This window comes from Callithrix jacchus, chromosome 8 (assembly GCF_049354715.1).
Source record: "Callithrix jacchus isolate 240 chromosome 8, calJac240_pri, whole genome shotgun sequence".
NCBI lineage: Eukaryota > Metazoa > Chordata > Mammalia > Primates > Cebidae > Callithrix > Callithrix jacchus.
Window position 1 is genome coordinate 38,774,683 of NC_133509.1, and position 14,636 is coordinate 38,789,318.

Here is a 14,636-nt window from a genome sequence, read left to right on the forward strand (position 1 = left end):
TATGGGAATGGGAAGGCAGGGTAGAGCAGGTGCCCCTGTTCACACCCACTTTACCTCTTTACTTACCTGACGGCTTCCTACTGCAAACACCTGCAGGCTTTTAATAGTGCCTGGGAGTTAAGCAGAGTGGTTCTTAGAGAATGATGGACAAGATTTGGAGATGAAATCCAGGTTCCTGCCCCTTGTGTGGGACAATTCTGCACAGTTTTATAGAAGTTCCGGCAGGATTGAAGCCCAGCTGTCCATAGGGGTTAAATAAATAGCCTCTCAGGTATGCACCTGGATGGGCTTCCTCGTGTTTCCTGGGATCACTTCCCAAACAACTGGCTCTCAAGTCCTTAATTCAGGGTCAGCTTCTGGGGAAACTTATGGTAAGGCATGCTGCAAGAACAAAAAGCCAGGAAATGATGGAAAGAGAAAACAGGTGAGCTATGAAAAAAATACACAACAACTATTTTGGGGTCCTGGGGTCCTTTAACAAGGATCACTGGGACGCGAGGATATGTGGCATAGTTCCTCTACACAGAAAATATGCCTGAGAGCTGGAGTGTAGTTATCTGAGTGATGTGTATTCTCTTATTTAAAAGGCCATGGGAATAAGTTCGATATTTGAGAATAGGTTCTACTTGAAAAGTGAACATAGGTTGTGATGCTTAAATAAATGATTTGTTGGCTATCTAGAATCTTGAGTTTCCTGAATGCCACTTTCTCTGATGACCAGGATTTATTGGATTTTTAGCTGAATTAAAATCATTGCCTTTAAGCCTCAAAGCTCCCGGTTCTAGCAGTTTGGTGCTTTAAGATTTACATTCTTTATGTTTTTCAGTCTTCGATGTTATCCCTTCTCATCTTCTGTTTGTAAAATGGAATTCGTTTTTTTTTTTTTAAGTCTGCCTTCCCACAAAAGCCCCCATTTCAGTGTTCCTTCTTGTGCACCATTATCTCATTCCTGGGGTAAGGGGGTTGGTTCTGCATTCAGTATTCCAAGGGCCAGTGCAGTACACTGAGATTTGTACTTCTGCTTTGTTTCCAATCCAAATTGATTATTATTTTTTTTTTTAGTTTTCATCCAGATGTTTATGTCATGTAAACACAGCTTGAAAGTGTTCCTGAACTGCTTACAGATGTATGCCAGTGACACCCTTTCCAAATTATAGATAATGATGCTCTGGATCTATTTATATCTGTGTCATGGTCTCTGGCTTGAATTTTAGCTATAAGACTAAGTTGAAAGAAAGTGAAAAATTTATGTGTTTGGGTAAATTGTCCACTTGATTAAAGACTCCAGATATTTAGAAATATTCAGGAATTGATGCCATTTTTTCACTGAATGCTTACATGTCTGTAACTATGGTGTTATGCCTGAATGTTTGTGTCCATTCCAAATGCACATGTAGAGGCCTAGCCCCTATGTGATAGTATTTGAACAGCAGGCCTTTGGGAGGTAATTAGGGTTAGATGAAGTCATGGGGGGGGCTTATAATGGGATAAATACCTTTATAAGAAGAGACACAAGAACTCTCTCTCTCTCTCTGTTCACAGGAAAGGTCAGCTGAGTACACAGCCAGAAGGTGCCCATCTGCTACCCAAGGGTAAAGTCTCAGCAGAAACCAATTGTACTGGCATCCTGATCTTAAACTTCCAGGCTCCAGAATGGTGAGAAAGCTAATTTCTGTTGTTTAAGCTACCTAGCCTATTGTATTTTGTGATAGAAGCCTGAGCACATTAATTTATTTGAGGACCTAGATTCTGTTGAGCCATTTAGTTTATGGTCACAGTGACTGAATGTGCTATATGCCTATTTAGACCAAGCCAAGACCTATTCATCTAATGTTTGACACCAAAAAGATACCCTTTAAGGACCAAGGATCTGCTCAATTCTTATCAAAGGGTTTATTGCAAGATATAGTATGTATAGGTAATTGCATAGAGGACGTGTAGAAAATTGTGTTTTCCAAAGATGGTGGGAACCATATGTCTCATCCATATGCTTTTTTATGATGTGATGGATTGCCTTTTACCAAGAAGTGGGGTCTTTGTCCTCTTTCTTTAATCTGGGTGGGCTTATGACTTGCTTTGTAACCAACCAAATTCAGTGAAAGGGACTTTGGATAATTTCTGAGGCTAGGCCAGAAAAGACTATCTAGCTTTTGTCTGGGTATCTGGGACATTCATCTTTGGAGCGCTTAGCACTTAGTAGGCAGAAGAATTCTGAATACTCTCAGCCTCCATGCAGTGAGGCAGCCCTGGCCCTATGGAAAAGCCATGTGTGAGTGCCCCTGTCTGAGTCAACAGCCAGCACCAGCCATCAGCTGTGTAAGTAAAGATGCTTCCAGGTTCCGACTTTCACATCACCCCTATGTGAACACCAAACATCATGGAGCAGAGCAAGCTATTCTTGTTGTGTCCTGTCAACCTTCCTCTTGCTCAAAATTGTAAACAAACTAAAATAATAATTTGAAGCCACTAGGTTTTGGGGTAATTTGTTATGCACCTATAGTAATTGGAACAAGTGTACATCTCACTGATTCCTCTTGCAAGAAGATTCTACCTCTGAATCACACAAGTCCAGCAGAAACCTACTTTCCTTAAATCTTGTCTTCAGCTGCTCTCGGGTGTGGTGCCCCATTTTGTACCAGCAGGTAGGATTAGAGGCAGCTATTCTGTAGAGATATTGTTTAAGATGGAATAGAGTTCACTTAGGGCTTAGTGCAAGAAAAATTGTGCTTTCTTGAAGAAACTGGTGTCTTGCAAACACTGAATCTTATAATTTGCTCAGTTTTCCCTCTTTGCATTGGCTTCTCTGATTCTTGGGACCAATTTTAGAACCAACTTGTAAAAATTAATCTTATCTCTTTATATTCTGCTGTATTTATTTTTGTAGGCCCCTCAAAATACTTCTGGAACAACATGAGGTAAGTGGATTAATGAAGGGAACAAATATCCCTCAAACTCTAATCTTTAAGATTATTATTAGACTGAACTAGTTCCAACACATAACTTTATTACAACTAAAAACTAAACATACTTGATACTCTCTAAGACAAAAATGCAAGAAGCTAAAAGGGGTAGTCTAAGCCAAATGTTAAAAGAAATAATCATCACTACAAGTAACATAATATCATGTACTAAGCAAAGTAATGAGATCCTTAGACAGGAAAAATAATATTTTTGAGCACACACTGACTCCCAAGCAAAGATTTTCTAGGTCCTTTATGTATTCAATTTTATTTAATCCTGATAAAACAGCTCCATGGACATGCAGTTATGTTATTTTGCTGAAGTCATAGATCAGATCCTGTTCATGTGAACACCATGCAGATGTGATTCTTTCTTGGGGATGGGGTTTCCTTGTAAGTAGTTATGGCCCAGGAGAAATTCAGTGCCCTGGCAGGGAAGGTGGAGTCACAAGAAGGAATAGTGACATTCCTGCAAGGGACAGCCTCTTATACAACCACTGATTTCTGAGCTCCTGCTTTCAGAACTGGATGTTTCATTTTCTTTCTTCTTTTTCATATTATCACCACTATGCCCCGACCTCCTCTGGAAAATAACACTGCTTCTTCAATGAGGTTCCCTGGAGACCTCTCAGATGTCAGCTAGACTGTGGGTGAAGCTTCTGTTATTCCCGACTCTGAGAGTCTGCTTGTTTCTGGGCACTGACACACAGAGGCATGCCATTTCTCCCTACATATGGACAGGAACTGGGAAATGTGTTGTTAGCACCAAAATAATTCCTCTCAATGGATCGAGTCATGAGCAGATCAGGGAAGCATCGTGACCAAGGGCTTCTGGGTGGGGCTTGGACATTCTTGCTTTTTGTGTCATGAAGTGTTCACTGTAATGATACCCTGTTTGCTGCCTTCTTGGCAAGGCGGTGGTTTTAAGCACCAGAAAGGAGAAACCCTGACCTGTGGGCAAAAACTCTATCCAAGACCTAACCACAAGCTGCTGTTTATTTGAGTAATACTGCTGAAACTATGACTTAAATTCTCAAATTTCTCTAATGGCTTGTCTGTGTAAATAATCTTTTGGTTACTATATAAGTAGGTATGAAGTAACACAAGGGGTGATTTGGGTGAGCCAAACAGCTGGACACCTTCTCTCTGCTGGCCATGGTGCCTGAAGCTCTATCATTCATGGTTCACACCACTGAATCAAAAGAAATTTTTCAGTGTTCAAAAGTTTCCTGATACAATTTTCCCTGGATTGATAGTTGAAGCAGGTAGATGGGAGTCAAGGTAGGCTACTGCCTTCTGTAAACTCAGTCCTCTCTCCCCAGTTCCAAACCCACTAGCAACTAGTACCTGTGACCTTCATAAGGTCCTGGTTTGGTCCTGGCCAGTTCTGTACCAGCTCAGAATGTTAGTGTCCTTCACATGACAGCAGATGGAGTTTGACAGTTCACTCACTCATTATTAAGTCAGCAAATAGTTATTGGGCAGGTCCATGCTCAGGGACCAGGTATTTTGTCCAGACTTTGGGCATACTGGAGTGAACAAAGTCCCTACCTTCATGGAGCATACATTATAGTGTAGAAGGTAGAGAATAACAAGTTCACCAGTAATGTGTATGGGTCATATGGTGGCAAGTTATTTGGAGACAATGGGGAGTGGGGGGCTAGAGAGTGAAAGGGATGGTGAAAGATGTGTATGATATTATATTGGCAGACAGAGAGATTCTCTTGGCTGAGGTGACGATTGGGCAGAGAGTTGTAAGCAGTGGATGAGCTATTGGGACCAGCATGCCAGGACAGGGAGTGGCTGGGGCAGAGTACCTGAGTGGGAGCTGGCTTGGTGGGTCTGAGGAACAGCTGGAGGCCTGGATGGTTGGGTGGAGGCATGGAGAAGGTGGTAATGAGGAAGTCAGAGAGGTTGGGTGACAGGAGGAGTTACTCCTGATTCCCCAGTCCAAGTGCCTTGAAGGCCTGGAGTAAGCCCTGGTAGAGGACTTACTTAGGAGCTCAATCCTGAGCCCTGGTTACCTGAATGAGGCCCCGGAAACTGCCTGTCAACTCCCTTGGGGCTATAACCCCATCCTTCTCTTCTTGTGTCAGCAAATATCAACCCTGCTACAGGGTGCTTTCCAGGGCCCTCCCTGGGATGACCTCTACAGCCTTTGGTTGGCCACTTCTCACCTCCCCTATACCAGCAAAGGGGGCAGACATCTTGCAGGTGGTTCCCCTTAGCTCCAGCCCTACTCTGTCTTAGCTTCTGTGTCACTCCTTATACCCCCAACTATCTTCCTATCCCTTTTCTGAGCTTGGGCCTGTTTGCATAGAATTATCAAAGGAGCTGTGAGAGCAAACACCTTCAACTAGGCAAGTGTGGCCAGGGCTCACCCTGGGTAAGCCTCTCCCACCCTGGGGAAATATACTGAGTGCTTGCTATGTGCTGGGAACTGTGCCTTTCATATGTCAAGATTTCATTTAATCGATTCCACTTCTCAATGAGGTACTACTACTAAGTTTTAGGCCAATTTTACAGATGTGAAAATGGAAGCCCAGAATTGCTAAGTAATTTGCCCAAGGTCACACAGCTGGTAAGTGCTGAAGTTTTGGTTGAAACCCAAACCTGTCTTCCCCAGAGTTCTTGTTGAATGTGTACAGGAAGAGGTTCTGAACTCAGAATGTTAACAGGAACAGCTCTATGGCTCTAGGCATCAAGGAGCTGATCTATGCATCCTGCTTATGTTGTTCACCCACCAGGACTGAAGATCCTGGAAACTGTCCCACCATCCTCCACCAGTGACAGCTCTACTATTCCAGCAACCAAAACAGGTCTGCTTCCCTGGCCTGGAGTTCCCTGATTCCAAAAAGAAAAAAATCCTGATTTTGTAGTATTTCCCCTGATATATAAATATTGCTTTTCCTGGCCCTAATGCCTAGCCTCTTACATCCAACTTTCATTGAATGGCTGGTGGGTGGCAAGGTCTGGGAACACAAAGCCAGTTACAGCCTGGCTCCAGCCATCATGGGGCACCCAGAGCAGAGGACCAAGTGACCTCTCAAGGCAGCTGTCCCATGACCCTGTTTTCCTGATGGAAAAGCCACACTGCTGTCTTCCCCCACAGTTCCCCTCAGATCTGCAGGTTCTCACTGAGCAACTATTACCTGTCAGCTATGGTCTTAGGCTTGCTGAGGACACAGTAAAAAGTGAGATCCTTCCAGTCTTCAGGAGTTAATAGCTGGATTTGCAGGGAGAGGAGGCAGTGCAGAGCAGGTGCAAGGCAAGTACCCCAAACCCTGTACTGTCAGGCAGAATATAAGGCCTCTTCTTGCTAAGCTGTGTCTTTAAAAACAAAGCAAAAAGTAAATAAAGACAAAGTCTTTTCTTTTCTCTTTTTTTGAGATGAAGTCTCGCCCTGTCGCCCAGGCTGGAGTGCAATGGCACGATCTCGGCTCACTGCAACCTCTGCCTCACAGATTCAAGAGATTCTCCCATGTTTAAGAGATTCTCCCACCTCGGTCTCCTGAGTTGCTGGGATTACAGGCGCGCACCACCATGACCAGCTAATTTTTTGTATCTTTAGTAGAGACTGAGGTCTTACCATGTTGGCCAGGCTAGTCTTGAACTCCTGACCTCGTGTTCCACCTGCCTCGGCCCCCAAAGTGCTGGGATTACAGGTGTTAGCCACTGCACCTGGCCCCCATTTTCTTATACATCCCCTTGATGTATAAGAGCTCAACCACACTCCAGTTTCCATGGGCACACATTGTGGGAAGTGTTTTGTGAGTTTTGTGGAGATCCCTGAAGATTTTAGGAGTATCTCAGGAGAGTTCATTCAGTTTCCAGGCTCACCCTTTTGTCCTTTGACTTCTCCTCATACCCAGATTCTCTCGGGGCTCCAAATTTCTCTCTCTGCCCTTTGGCTACCTAACTCCATCTGACCCCAGTGAATCCTTCCTCCCCACCAGAAAACAGACTCCCTCTCCAACATCCACTCACTGTTCTATCCTGGGACCAGTCATCTTTCCATCTGTCTCTCTCTCTCACTCTTGCTCTCTCTCTCTCTCTCTCTCTCTCTCTCTCTCTCTCTCTCTCTCTCTGTGTGTGTGCGTGTGTGTGTTTCACATCCAAATTGTGTCTACCCTAAATACCTCTATTTCTTCAGGCTGGATACCAACTTTCAACATGGGGGTGCTTAACGAATATCTGCTGGAGGGAGGGGTGCAGTGCTGGGGGCTCATTTCCTAGCTGCAGGAACATAACTAAGCACTGCTTTGAATTTGACTTTCTGTTTATTGAGGTAACTTTTGAAGGTGCTTTGATGATTGGAGATTATGGGAAGTGGTTAAAGACCCCTAACCCCTCTACCACCACTGTTCCTTCTCTCAGTCCCTGATGCCACTGTGTCCCCTGAGGGAGGCAGGGTGACTGCACAGCCTCCCATGCAGAGTCCCTGCCTTCCTGCTCCTTCTGATCCGTTCTCCACACAGCTTCCAGGAATGGCGTTCTGTAAGCTGAATCCAATCCTATTGTTTCTCAGCTTCATTGGTCCTTCTGGCCCTCCAGCTAAAAACCCAATCCATTACACGATCTGCAGGGCCTACCAGTCTGGGCCCATCTCTTCAGCATCGGTCCATGATCAGCCATGCCAACTTGTTTCCAGTGCCCTGGGTGCCCCTGTGGTGTTTGCACAAATTGTTCCCTCTGCCTGTAACACTCTACATGCCCCAGCACCTGGTGAAACCATTTGGATCTCTGCCCACCCATCCAGGTAGACATCACTCCCTCGGGGATATGTTCCTGATGCCCTACTCTACCCCATAGGGTGCTGGCATGGAAATTTTTTGCTGCAGATAATAATAGCCCCTAAGTTGAGGGCTTCCCTTGCTGACTCTATTGCCACCCCTGCTTTCCAGACAAGCCATTTTTCCCAGCCCAATGTTGTATCCCAAGTCTCTGACACAAGACTGGCACATCATAGGTGCCCAGTAGTTATATGTTGAATAAATGAGTGAAGGAATGAGCGGGGTGCCAAAGGGATGTTTCCATGTGAAATCTCATAATGTTTCATCTGGAAAAGAGACAACACTCAGGGGCAGGGAGGCTATGGACCATCATTAACTGAGGTTGCTATTGGAGATGCTGGAGGGTTAGAAATGAAGTGCACAGTGTCTGGGACCCAGTAAGCTTTCATGGAAGAATGCTTTCCCAACCCCAAACCCATCTCCTCATCCCTTCTTCCCCAACCCTCCCTGAGTGCACTCAATGAGGGGCAGCAAACAGAGAGTTCGGAGAAGCAGGTTTCTGGCCCTGAAAGAAAAAAGTTTCAAACAGACCATTTTGGAAATGAAACAGGATCCTTGTGATGGTGACATCCTTTCCCTGCATCATATGATGTTGAAACAGGGGTGCCACATGCCAGAAGGGGTAGGCAAGGAGAGGGACTGAATGGCCTTTAGGTTTCTTTCTCTCTCCAAGAAGCTGATTCTATTATGTCATCTTTTTAAAAAAAAACCGTCTTTTGTTGCCTTGATTTAAAATAGGTGTAGGGATGCTGAAATTCAAATATGAGAGAAATCTCAGGAAAATTATGTTACTAGGAAACCAAAAAGGTTTGGCATTCTTTCAAGAGGAATTTCTATTCTGTCACCATATATTGTTCCTGAGGTCCTCCCAAACCAAATTGTTTATATGTGGTAAAGTCTTCTTTGGGCTGGATTCCCTCCAAAAATGGCCAAGGCTCACATCTCTGAGCACCAAAAGCTACTTGTTGGCCATGGCCTTTCTTGTCCTTTTCAGAATTAAAGCCTAAAGCAGGGTTTTAAAGTAAGCTTCTTAATCCAAACAGGAGTGTGGGTTTATTTGGACATTTGTGCTCTGTCTATAAAACATAAAAAATTTCTCCACCTTGGCACTATGACATTTTGAGGCGGGTGGTTCTTTGTTGTTGGGGGCTGCCCTTCGCATTGTATGATGTTTTGGTGGCATCTTTGGCCTCTATCAACTAGACACCAGTAGCACCTCCCCAGTTATGACAACCAAAAATATCTCCATATATTGCCAAATATCTCCTGGGGCAGCAAAATCAACCCTGATTGGGAGCTACTGGTCTAAATAAAAAGACTGGAAGTAAGTTGTGTAGATGTTTGGTTAATTTAGGTAACTAACTAAATCGCCTGGAACCCAGCTTTTCTGACCTCATAACCTGGGCCTAGGAGGTAAGACCTTGATGTGATTAAGATCAAGAACCCAAAGTCAAGTGACCTACATGCATATCCTGGGCTTCCCATCTCAAATTCTCAAACTCTGTGAACTTTAGTTTCTTCATCTGTCAGATGGGACAATGATTGTACTTATCCTACTAGGTGGTCAAGAGGATTAAAGGAGATGCTGTTTGCAAAGGTTTATTACAGTGACTTAGTAAGGCTACAAATCCTTGTGACCTATTGTTGTTTGTGACAAAACTCTGCAGGCCAAAAAAGATAATCTATTATTTGGCAAATAACTTAAATACCTGCATGCATTCTGTATTGGACAGCATAGGCTAACTGCTATAACAAACAACCCTGATGTTTAAGGGGCTGAACACAATAAATGTTTGTGCACTAGTCCGTCACAGGTGTTTCTCTTAGAGCTGCTCTCTGGGAGGCTCAGTACCAAAATGTGAGTCAGGAACCCAGGCTCCCTCCATTTTGTGGCCCTGTCTCCTTTAGGATCTTTCCTAAAGAGCAAATATTCTGCATAAATGGAAAGAATTCTGAAGTCAAATAAATTTGAGAAATAATACACTAATGAACTATTTCTTGGAAATTCAAAGGGCCATTAGCATATGAAGGACTCTGATAAGTTCTGCAATAAAGAAACCTGTTGGGCTTTGTCTATCCCAGTGTTTATTAAAAAGTTAAACTTTTGGGCTGGATGTGGTGGCTCATGCCTATAATCCCAGCACTTTGGGAGGCTGAGTGGGATGGATCATTTGAGTTCAGGAGTTTGAGACCAACTTGGCCAACATAGCGAGACCTGTCTCTACTAAAAATACAAAAATTAGCTGGGCCTGGTGGCATATGCCTGTAATCCCAACTACTTGGGAGGTTGAGGTAGAACCTGGGAGGTGGAGGTTGTGGTGAGCCGAGATGGCGTCACTGCATTTCAGCCTGGGCAACAGAGTGAGACTCCATTTAAAAAAAAAGGAGAAGTTAAACTTCTGTCGGTATTGACTTTTAAAAAATACTGCCCTATTTACTGTTAGCATCTCCATGGCACAAGCACCCTATGGGAAATCTGCATGTTGGTTTTGAGCAGAAGAATGACATGATCAGACCTATGTTTCAGGAAGGGAATTTCAGTGACAGCTTTAAAGTGGTTTTTAAAGGCAAGTAATTGGACCCAGAAGCTGGCTCTGTCACAACCTAAGCAAGTGATGGCCTGAACCAGGGCAATGGCAGTGGGCTGGGGGAAGAGGCAATAGACTGTAAATATATAAAGTTTTAATTTATCAATTTTACCTCAATAAAACTGGAAAAAGAAGAGTTGTTTCAGTGGTAGAATCACTTGGACTTAGCAGTTCAGTGGCTGAAGAAATGGAAATGCCAGTATTGTCTATCTTGTATGAGAGAAAAGTCTGGATACTAACAGCTGAAAGTAGATCCTTGGAGGTTTGCAGAGAAGTCTCTGATGTAGGTGAGATCATCCAGGGAGAGGATGTAGAAGAGGAAAGCAGAAGGCCCAGGATAGGCTCTGGTGGAATAACCCACTGGAGATGAGCAGTCAGAGAGGAGAAAGAGGCTGAGGCTGCAGCGTATCCTGGAGACCAGGACAGATGTTTCAAGAAGGCTATTGAAGACAGCAGTCCTGCAGAGGAGTCTTCTAGAAAATGAAAGGGTTTGACCTGGATTTAAGAGCATAGTGTTCTGGGGTAGGGAATGGAAGTCAACCTCAAGGCTTAGTGAGGTGATGGAGGCAACAAGGTAGACACGTCTCCAGGAAGTTTGGCTGGATGGGCGGGAATGGGGAAGGGTTCTTGAGCCTTCCTGCAGGGTACAACATCAGGGGTAAGAGGGAGATAGAGACACCAGAGCAGAGGCACCCGGGAAGGGGGAAGGAAGCTGCTTCCCTTGAGAGGAGGGCAGCAGACAGTGTTGAGAGTAGTGCAAAGAAACCATGAAGTGCAAGGCAGGAAAATGGAGGGAGTTCCCTTTCTTGTCAAGATTTAGACAGTGAGCGTATCTGGAAGGAGAGAGAAGAAGGGGTGTATGAGAAGGGTTGCCTCTGAGGAGATGCTGCTCAGCTGCCACGACTCATAACAGATTTCTTTTTTCAAAATGGAAGCATTTTGATTGTTCATGTTGACCATAAGCAATCATACTTATCAAAATTCTAATTATTAAGAAATAAAGACAAATGACAGTGAAATTTGCCCATATCACATCCCAGAAATAACCACTGCTAGGTATGTATCTTTCCAGATATTTCTCTTTCTCAAGATCTCAAGGCTTTTTAAAACTTATTCTGCACATTGTTTCATATCTATTCATATGATTAGACATTATCATTTTAATGGCTACATGGCATTCCATTTTATGGGTATATTATTAAGAGAGACTAATACAGAATTATATTCCTTATAATACATAATTTTTAAAGTTTTAAAAGCTAACTGGGTTACATGCCCTCAGGACTAAACACACAAACACATTTTATAGACAGGAAAAAAAAAAAAGAAAACAGCCCCATGTTCTGGTGTCATCTTGGAAAATAACTCCATTGTTCACTATGCTTCCTTTAGGAGCTGTTTGTTCTGCTTTTTATATGTAAACATAATTTCTGCAGAATCATTCTCTGAACAAACACTCTATTTAATATATTTTCAATATATTAAATTGTTTTTAACATAATTTCAATATATTAAAAATATACTGCCTCCTGATACGAGACATTGAGAAGAACCCAATGGCATCACTATGTGATGCTAAGAGGGCATAATCGGAATCTAATGACGAAGAAACACCAGAGAAAGCCAAATCTGAGATATTCTACAAAATAACTAGTTATTCTTGCAGCTTTTCTATAAGTCTGAAATTATGCCTAAGATAAAATAAACTTTAATGAGAATACAAACAAACTCTTTCATTTCTATTCCTCTCAGAAGACCTAGACATGCAGCTTGAAGTGTTTGAAAATGGCTAACTGGTGACTCACTAACCTTGAGAAAAATCACAGAAATTTAGCTTTCCTTGTTAGTGTTGCCAATCATTCACCTTCTTTGGTGCCAGCCTTGATGACAACAAAGAAGGTGACACAAATCTATCAGGTCACCATTCTCCCATACTTGCCCTCCTCTCACTGAACCTGTCTATCCTGCCATTGGCTCTCAGTCATCAAAACACTGTGCCATGCCCATATCTACCTGACCATGGTTTTTGCATGTACATGTCTAGGATTCTCTGTGTGTGGATCATAACAGTCAAGATTTTGGGGAATACTCAGCATCTCTGGTCAGATCAATAATTGTAGACATTTTCTTAAGACCCCACTTTTTCCTCATACCCCATCTTACAGTGATGGGATAAAATATATTTACACTAGAATATTCCCTTCCCTCATTTTGATTAGGAGAATGTTGTCTTTATACCTCAACTCTTGCTTCCTATACCCCATCCCTTCCTACACTCCCCCAATCCCAATTAGGAGTGCTTTCATTTGTCTGAAGGGTTCCAGGGCTTTTGTGACACAGAGTGGAAGGGGAAGCCTGAAAATTCAAGTCGATTTTTATAATGGAGTGCAGAGAGTGAAGAGAAAAAGAAGTGAAGGAGGTGATTAGGCAATATAGCAAATAAAAGATTATGGAGTAGTGTGTTTGGAGGAGGAGGGGGAGCAACATGGATTGAAGAAGAATTGCTGGGAGCTATGCATTAGAGAGATGAAAGTAAAAGACTGGAATTTTTCTTCTTTTTGGTTAATTTTGACTGTTTGGTTTGTGTGTGTGTGTGTGTGTGTGTGTGTGTGTGTGTGTGTTTATTGCAACTCCATATAAAGCCTGGACACATGGATCTGGGATTTACAATAGTTATGTTATTCCTAATCTTTCAGTAGCTTCCTATTGCCTGTAAAAAAACTTGTAAGCTCTTTGATCTTGTCATTCAAGCCCCATATTCCATGCCCAATCTGGCTCTTTGCAACCTTACATCCCTTGTAGGAACACTCTCCTCCAACTAAACTGGCTGACTCCCCATGCTCCCACTGTGCCATGTGGTGTGCTCACTCTGTGCCTCTGCTTGCCTTCCTCCCATTTGGAGTCTGGCTTAGAAGTCTTTCTTCTCCTTAGAAACTCCCTTCCCTGGAAGCCTAGGCCTTTCAGGTGTCTCATTCCTCTATAATTCTATAGCACTGCCTGTACATCTTGCTCTGTAGTTCTCATTCCACCATCTCTTCTTGTTAGTCACCTTTTCTTTGTGTGTGACTAGCCTCCCACTGGCTTGATAAACTCCCTGAGGGCAGACATGCCTCCCCAGTAGTGTCTAGCTCAGTGGCTGTGGCTGTTAGGCTGCAAATCCTTCTGTGATCTTAGTGGCTGTGCTGTCTGACTAAACCACTTCTCACACCCTGACTTTGGCAGCCAGAGGCTGTCTGAGCTCTATTCTCCCTGTTGAGTGAGCCAAGCACTACCTATACTGCAGCCCCTTCCAGTCCTTTGATTTACTTTAGAAAATTCTAACAGGTATTAGGAAGGAATTTCTGCTCCTCTCCACATAGTTGTGTCATTGGCCGAGAATTTCATTCATTTAATTTGCAGATTCTACCTTTAAGAAGAATTAACTTCTTCTCTTTCCATGTATTAGATATGCTGGACCCAGACCACGGGGCTTCAAACACATGATCTGTACTATAAGGCATGGTCTGCTTTGAGATCTGCTTCCATTCATGACATCTTCGGTTCTTATTTATAAACATTCTTCTTTATTAAGACATTTGAGATCTATTAAGTGCTCCCTATACTTAAATGTAATATTTTATAGCAACTTTTAAAGAAATCCATGTGTCAATATGTTGCTGTGTCATAAATTCCTCCTTCACCTTCAGGAGTCACAGCTATTCCTCAATGTCTTATTCTCCATCTTGGGGCTACTTAGCTTTAATATTTTTCTGGACTATTTATTTCCCTGCACCAGAAGCTTCAAATGGTTTCCAACTCAACAAAGGAAAGGTCTTACTTTTCTTTCTTTCTTTTTTTTTTTCAGAATGTATCTGTGCTGAGAGCAGAACAGGATCATCCAACTAGGATCTTTCCAATCCTGAGACATTTTCTCAGTGAATTTAGTTCCCTCCATCCCTTCCTAGCTTTTTGAGAAGCAGCTCTTCATCACTTCTACTGGCTTTGTGACCGTAACCCTCTGAGCTGCCCTCTCCTCATCAGTTAAGGACAGGGACACCATCTTCTTCTCTAGGTAGCTCTAAAGATTAAATGAGATATAATATAATCTAATAATCAAAACTATATAGTCAATGCCTATGGTGCTTGACATAAAGGGGAGTTGAAGAGATGTGAGATCTTTTCTCTGTAGGTAGGAAGAGATTTCCTTCCTCATCCATCAGTAGGTTCATAGCTGAGACCCTTATAACAAAAGGCAGAATAACAAAAGAAAAGCATACACATTTATTTAATATGAGTTTCATGTGACACTGGAGACT

The 14,636-nt window shown here is 42.9% G+C and overlaps 1 long non-coding RNA gene across 24 annotated transcripts in view; it reads left to right on the plus strand.

Annotated features, from left to right (window-relative positions):
- The window catches only part of LOC118144843 (uncharacterized), a 236,035-nt gene that overhangs the window by 14,795 nt on the left and 206,604 nt on the right, over positions 1–14,636 (plus strand). For 20 of the 24 annotated variants that reach the window (XR_013520983.1, XR_013520990.1, XR_013520987.1 and 17 more), the window contains 2 exons: positions 1,543–1,656; positions 2,885–2,915. This is a non-coding gene — a long non-coding RNA (uncharacterized LOC118144843). Of the gene's footprint in view, positions 1–1,542; positions 1,657–2,884; positions 2,916–5,707; positions 9,625–14,636 lie in introns of those variants that run through there. The other 4 variants (XR_013521000.1, XR_013520986.1, XR_013520988.1 and 1 more) reach the window with 2 other exon arrangements.